Source organism: Ceratina calcarata, unplaced genomic scaffold (genome assembly GCF_001652005.2).
Source record: "Ceratina calcarata isolate Rehan_Ccalc_2016 unplaced genomic scaffold, ASM165200v1 scaffold60, whole genome shotgun sequence".
In the NCBI taxonomy this organism is placed as follows: Eukaryota; Metazoa; Arthropoda; class Insecta; order Hymenoptera; family Apidae; genus Ceratina; species Ceratina calcarata.
Window position 1 is genome coordinate 714,133 of NW_017177240.1, and position 8,089 is coordinate 722,221.

Genomic DNA, 8,089 nt, shown 5'->3' on the forward strand with positions numbered 1-8,089 from the left:
GTGTTTTTCTAAGGTACATAAACTTTTGGGATTGACTATATAGCTAATACATCCTTAATGGAATGGATAGTGATACTTGGATATAAAAAATTCCAATTATACTTTAGACGAACCCGAACTACATACGTACATAAGAAGATTGCCATTTAAAACAATAGTACTATTATCGAGCATACATGAAGTATATTATAAGAATACTGCTGAGTACTTTATCTTAAGTCGAGCATTAAATTAGATGCGGAAAGAATAGTAGGCGTATTACATAATCTAAACACTTATACCACAATAAGCTATTTATTATTAGCATTGTTAGTAGTATGTTGTAGCATAGGAAATGCGTTTTTCTAAGATACATAAACTTTTGGGATTGACTGTATAGCCAATACATCCTTAAAGTCGTACCCAATACATTTTAATAAAATCATTAAACAAGTTATTATAGTACTTCTTACTAGCTCGATATATATGTGACTAATTACTGTTTACAAATGTGATGTGATTTATAAAGATTTTTAAAATCGAGACCATGGACAGCGACTTTTTCCTCGAACGACGGTAGCGTAAGGGTTAACACCCAGGGTTGTCCCCAATCCTACCTCGAAATCGCGACGTAATGAAACAATCTCGTCAGTTAAGCTCCTCCGGCAATCCGAATAAGCTCGTGCTCGTGCTCGTTCACTCAAGTTTATCGCGGCTGAGAATCGGCCATGACCTAGGCAGGCGTGACAAGTTTTCTACGCGACATACTTCGCGAGAGTTCAGTCCCGAGCCGCTTTCCTTGGCATGCGTGTTGTTCCATCGATAAAGGTGGTTTGATTAATTGAAGCACGCGAACAGGCCAATTAATTCTCTCGGATGAAAATTGCAGATACGTAAAGAAGACAATCGTACTTGACAATTCTATGTCCATTGAATTGTTCGCAGAGTCGCTTTTGTATAATGTTTATCATCCGTTACACGTTCATGTTAAACGCAAAGTTGTGCGAGGAGTTTGCCGAGGAAACTTTCCAAACTTTTAAGGTAGCGCTCCCAGATCGTTTATCTAAATTAAAGGTTCTGGTTATAATGTAGCGCTCGTCGTGCTTCCTAATCCATGAAATAACCGTTTCACGGGGAACGGTCGACGACCAACATTTTTATTAATCGGCGATCACGCAAGCTCGTATGTTCGCTACCTCAGAAATGACGCCGGGCGCGGTTATCAACGTGTTGAAACACTTCTCACATCTAGATTTTCCCTATCAACATCGTATGCACTTACACTACATGCTTTACCAGCGTTACTGTAATCCTTTCGTTTTACAACACTGACGTTTCCAATAACAGGTTCAATAGTCAATGAGCATATTCATTAACATGAAATTACAATTCAAATCATGAGCAATTGATTGACTGTAATTTACATTATCTCTCAACGTGAAATTCCACTGTATTGTTATTTTAAGAACCCAAGATCATGTTTCAATCCCGTAAAAAATGAATTTGAAGTAATCTGATTGACAGAGCTGTCGATAAATTACGAATCGAAAGAGGCGAAGGTTTTTTTATCAGAAAGAAAGAGCGCCAACAAGAAGATAATTGCTCACCGGAATTCATTCTCTTAACCGCAATCCCGGCGCGCAGCGTGAACGAGCCAAGCAAAAGACCAAGCAAGCGGAGCAAACAAGCAAGCTGAATGCAAATGTTGGTGCGAGTTTCCCGGCACACGTCTCGCAAAGAGTCACGGGCGCCGAGGCCTTAACCTTGACCCAATAATTCTCTGAACATCAGGGACAAGGCGAAGGATCCAGCCTCGGCGACGCGACGTCGAAACGACGTTGTTCGACGTATGGCTCAGCTATTAAACGGGTCACGCGACGACACCGTGAGCGCCGAGTTAATACCGTTAACCCTATCTCAAGATCCGCTTCCGGCAACGTTCTCCTTCTGCTCCACCCACGCCGCAGCTTTCTCCCACTCTACTTTCCTCCTTCCCTTCTTCCTCTCCATTCCTTCTGTCTACTCTTTCGCTTATTCTCTCGTTCCGTTCAACGGGTTCTTCTTCGTTTTCACTGCTCGGTTTCTCTTCGCTGTCTCTCGCCTCCCCTCTCTCGTTCCAACGAGCGTAACCGGAGTTCATTACCCACGAACTGGGATCAACGGGTCCGCCTTTAAATCTACAGTTAGGTGGTAGGTATCACAACCTGTCGGGAACGCTAATTAAGATCCCGTGGCCAAACCCGCTCTTTATCGCGTTGCCAACGTCTTTCTACCGCTACGTACACGCGATCGGAAACGACTGATCGATCGACCATCGCAGAAACCCAAGGAAGAGAGAGGGAGATGGAGGGAACTCTTACTGGAGATGCTTCCGGGATAGGACACGGTCGAAGGAACAGCGAAAATTGCCAAGCGATTCCTGAAAACGATCTCTCCTTCGTAGTATACTTAGCGGACGGAAACAAGAAATCGTATTGTTTGCGGGTTTTACAAGATCTCCTTTCCGGAGTATCTACGGATTTTCAGAAATGAGTTGCGGGCTCCCGACGTGATCTAAATCTAAACGAATCCTCCTTTTTCGAACTCTATAAATTGTACTTGAAACAAGATAGCGTAAGGCCGCATATTGCTTTTTGAATACAAAATGTAAGAGTGGAAAAAGTTTACGCTTCGGATTTCTCAGATCGGAGAAATACATTTGCGATAGCCAGATGAAGAAATTTCAGATAAAACCATCGTTTGTTTTATTATGCAGCGTTTGGATTTTTTAATGTATGGAAACTAATAATTAAAAATTGCAGAGACAGTTGATCCGCCCTATGCCTGGCCGTTTAATTGCTGACTCAGCGAGCGCGAAACGAAAAGGGAGGTTCATAAAACCGGGCCGCGCGTTCCCGTAATTGCGCAATTATTTACGCGCACTCCGGCCGCGCGTAACTGACCGTAATTACGGGCGCAACACAATAACCGGAATGCAGTTGTATGATAATGAGGAAAACGAGCGTCTTACCGAGGCCGCCGCCGTGGCGCGGGCACGGTATCCTCTCATGCGGTCGCGCCTCTCGAATAACTCGTCCTCTAAACGAGACGACGCGACGCGATGGGACGAAGATCCCCCCGTGTAGATTCTGCGAATCCATTTCGCGCGGCACCTCGCTCGCCGCGTTAATACCCACTCAACCCGCAGCTAGACACCGGATATTACGCGTATATTCCCGCCGCTCCGACGCGAAATTTCCATTCGGAACTTTCACCGACTGCCGATCGTGATGGACGAAAGCCACCGCGTCGAATTCGTTCTCCAAGTGAAAATGAATTCGACACGATTTTCGAAAACGAGAGAGTAAGGAATTATTTAACAGTAATTGGTTTTGTTATAAAGCCTGACAGAAGTACATTCTGATTTATGAAAATTCGAGGGGAATACGTTCACGCAATAAATTCGCGCTATTTGACAAAATAATGAAACGAGTTATAGCATATGATACTTATCGATTCACCATGTGTAATCGAAGAACATGTTGTTGAGGATATCGCATTTTCATTTAAATTAAGTCAGTAATTCATAACGTTATCGCGCCGGTTAACGAGTCTTCTCCTTTCCCGTGGCGCAGGGACATACGAATAAATATGCACATAATTTGGCGAGCGCGCATAAAGCGCGACAATTCGACGCTCATTTGGAGCGAATGCTCGAGTACACCCACGACTTAACGCGAATCGTTTACTGCGGCGTACAAGCGGACAGCGGCGACGGGGAACCGGTTCGCCGTTGAATGGAAGTGAATTTTCCCGCGGAGGGGTCGAGCGAGTTAACGACGTGCTTCGCGGCGAGCGAAGCGAGAAGGAAACGGTCGACGACACGCCACGGAACAGAGAGTGCCGTGGCATGGCGACGGGAAACTGGAGCAAACTCGGGGCCGAGGGTAGTGAGACCCACGGGAAGAAGAGCGGCCGAGGGGCAGAGAGACGGAGGAGTCTTGCTTGATAAAAACAACTTCTCGTCGACACAATGATTTTTCCGGTTGCCGCGCGCGTGGCTAACTTTCCTTCCCCGTTGGCTCGCTGTGAACCCGGCAGGCGTATAGCCGGTTTCGAGAAATTAGAAAAACATTTTCGTCGTAAATACTTGAGGATTACGGAAAGTTTAAATGAATTTAAGGGAGTCGATACGGTGACTCAAGCAGAGCCGTAATTAAAGTGATTCTGCATTAAAGAGAACGATCGACTGCTTTCGAGCTCCGTAACTTATTGTTAGTAAGAAACTGCAATCTTCGCTTTAAATGCGATCACTACATACACTGCGGATCTTTATGCAAAATAAAACATTTATTGTGTGAGTTTGAAGAATGTATTTTAGATAAACATTAAAGTATCCATTTAGCTTTTAACATTCCAATATATCTTATTTAATTGCAAAATGTCAAGGGGAAAACGATCATATACGAAAAGCTATAAAGTACGGTAAAACTCAAAAGGACAAAGGTCGATCGCGAAACGCGTAATCCCTAAGCGCTCGTCCGAGACTTCGGTTCCTATTTCGCAAATACGGGGTGAATGCCGCGCGACGTCGAGAGGCTGCAGTTAACCTCTCCAATTTAAACGCGGAACCTCTTCGATTCTTAATGGCCGATAAATCGGTTCCTCCCTCGGTCTCTCGCAATCTGGCCGTATCCTGTGGGAAACGAACGGGAGAAGGGGGGGTGGAAGAAAAGAGATTTCAGTGGACCGCGTTCGACGTGCATCACCGGCCGAGGCCAAATGGGAAAACGACATGCGAAGGAGAATAGTGAAGGTGGAAGCAGAGAGGAGAGGCGAGAAGACAACGAATTAATTTCCCTATTAGCGGTCGCCAGTCTCAATTGCCTTCGTCCTCTCCCCCTCCGCCCTTTCGACCTCGTTCTCTGTCTATCTCCCTCTTCTTCGCTGCGAACCGGAAGCCGAGTCATTTATCCAGACCGGGTCTCGTTCTTGTAACCGAACACCGACGAATCTGTGCTCGCGTTCGCGAAAAATCGTGCTAATTGGACCTCGAATTTAACACTCGTCGCTACCCCAATTCCCCGACTCAATTTGCCCCTTGTGTGTTAAATTAAAAGGGCTAACAGATCTGTCGATATCGTCAAAAATAAATGTCCCGTCGAAGCTTTTTATTTTATATTTGTTCCTTATTCAGTTCCCATTTCTCTTCAGTCTATCGCGACGCGGTCGACGGGAAATGATCCTCGCTAGCGAACCGAGAAATTCATGCCTGTTAACGGAAACCGGCTCGAGGGGACGTCTTTTCAAAAACTCCCGGGGATATAATGCCAGACAATTGCCTATGAGACGAGTAAACATAAGTGCTGTTAATTCCTGCACTTGTTGAGGAAAACTCGTGGGTCATACACAGAATTAATTTTCTCTTTATTTGCATACCAACTTTACTGTTTTAATTAATCACGATTCAGTGTTCAAAGCACTAAAAGATAATAAAAAATTGAAAGGATCTCGAGTGGCGATTAATCGTTTCAAGTGGAAATATTAAATCAATGACAGACGCGAACTCGGGTTGTGCAACGAAACTCGTAAACTGCGAAATCAAACGGGGAACGTTTAATCGATGACGATCGACGAAAACGCTCGCAGCCAAGAGAACTCTCCGGGTATAATAATAAAAAAAAAAGAGTAGAGAGGGAGGTAAACGATGGGACAGAGGGGTGTTCGGTATTCACACATTACCAGCCATCCGAGTCGCGATAAATAAAACAAAGAGACTAGTAACTCCGCATGCATCCACGTACGATTTCGCGTGCATTAAAAATCCGTCACGATCCAATAAATAATTCGAGTCGGCCACACATTGTTATCGATGCGCGCCGCCTGTTTTCAACCATTATCGATCCTGAATACCTCGTAACGATGCACGCGCGCACCTTCTATAGAAAGCGATCTGACCTACTGCTCTATTCGAAACTACCGAAGAGCTCTTCCGTTAACCAACTTCTCAAACGGATCGTCATTATCGTCGTACAAAACTGTGAGTAATCAGATACCTGTTTATTAGCCGAATAAATGGAAAAAGGATGTCACTGATCCATTGGAAAGAATAAATAAGAAAGAAAATTTCACACTATAAAAGAAGATACATCTAGATGACAAAGCAGGAACAAGAAATATAAGCCAATAGCAGAGATTGAATAAAGATTAGCCCCTTCCCTTATTCGAGCTTGGTATCTCAGAAAAGATGTAACTTTCGTACCGAGGACAATAAAACACAAATTAAACCCGGATGATGCTCGACCTATAAGCTCCGAGCACTAATTGCCCATTAATGGCTTCAAGTTGAAGCGTTAAGGCGGTCGTAAATCTGCAGCTTGGCAAGGTTGTATTAAAAGCGTAGATACTAGCCAGCCCGTGAGCCCGCCGCAAAATTCTTTCGCGCTCTCTCTCACCGCAGGTCGGAACGACTGATAATAAAACAACTAAAGCACCTCGACGATGATTCTGTTAAATAATGTTAGGTCGGAACTCGCGTGTAATTGTTTCACTATCGTAATTATTAGTGATCTCGAGGTAGAACAAATATTACGAGCAGACGCTATTAACCCTTTGTCTTACCCGCCAACTTCCGATTGCTCGGGCCACAATAAATAAAAAGGTCGAGCCATTTAGCTGTTTAGCCGTGTGCTCGAACTTTAATAGATATAAGAATTGTTTAATTCTTTTAGGGAATTATAATCTAAACGTGTAACCGTAACGAAGAATTACACATAACTGAAGTAAGAAAATATCAAAAACAACTGAACCACGAGTCTGATTCGTGTTGAAACGAAGTGGCACGAGTCAGACTCGTGCTTATATTGTCTCTGGCCAAAATCTCTTACGACGAGTCTCACTCGTTGTTGTACGACAAAGATTTAATATATATAGTATCCTATTTTTTCTAGTAGCTTTAAAAGAGTGAAAGGATGATCAAAATGTGTGTCTCGTTCAGCGTAATGAATGCCTAAGCGAGACTTAAACGGGTCGCCTACTCGTTCCCCGGGCACCGCGTCGACAGAGCCGATTTCCACGCCGTCATCCATAATAATTAGTGGCGACCGAGCTGCGGCGTCCGTCAACGATAATTAACCGGGAAAAGGGGGTTATATCGAGCGCTAACGATGGATGAACGGACGGCGTTGATTCCGACTCGTCTCGTGCGTGTCTTTCGAAGCCGATGCGACGATTAATGTACACGCGACGACGAATCCGAGCCGCGGGTAAACCGAGATAAACCGGAGCCCGCCGACCATATGCAAATTGTTGCGTGTTCCTCGCGTGATTTTATGTACGATTCGACGATAAACGTCGCAGCGATTTCGCCACCGTACCGTGGAATGCGGTTCACGCGACGATATTAACCGAGCCAGAAGGCGATCTCGAATGTTAATGAATTCGTTATCGTCCCTTACCTGATAGATTATACTAGCGGTGATTTCGATGGAAGAGCTGAATCCCTTGCCCCTTGAAAGCCCTGATTACTCGAATCCTGATTGCACTCTCGTTCGCAACACTCACTACCGACGCGGAACTGTATGTCACGAATTGTATGAAACAAAACACGATAATTAACATAATTCGAACGCGAAACTGCGAAACGCGGAGGTGTCGTTCCGGTGAAGGTACGTAGATAACTGAATGAGACCCGCAACGAAAACGTCCTCTGTAAGAGCACCCGTCTGGCGGACCGCCGAATCACACAATGCGTCATACTTAGCTATGTTCCGGGCCGTTCATAATGTTTACATTCTCGAGCACGTATCCCTACTACGTTCTCTTTCACGTATTTAAGTTTCTATTATCCAAATTGCTGATCCACTTTTTATAAATGCGAACACGTAAATATACATAAATCATCGCAGTAACGAAATGTGACACATTTTTTCTACAGCATTTGTATTTTTACACTGAAACCATTGTCACGGTGTAAGAAAGAACAGCAGGTTCACTGTGTCAACAAGTGTACTAAGGTAAAGGAGGTAGTACTAGGACAAAACGAATTTTGGAACCAGTACTTGGACATAATAGATATGTATTTAATAATTTACTGTCCAAGTTTACAATCCCTTTTGAAACTTAATACGTA

At 44.2% G+C, this 8,089-nt stretch overlaps 1 protein-coding gene across 3 annotated transcripts in view; it reads right to left on the bottom strand.

Moving 5' to 3' along the window:
- Positions 1-8,089, bottom strand: part of LOC108629967 (mucin-17) — a 212,039-nt gene that overhangs the window by 106,153 nt on the left and 97,797 nt on the right. The window lies entirely within an intron of this gene.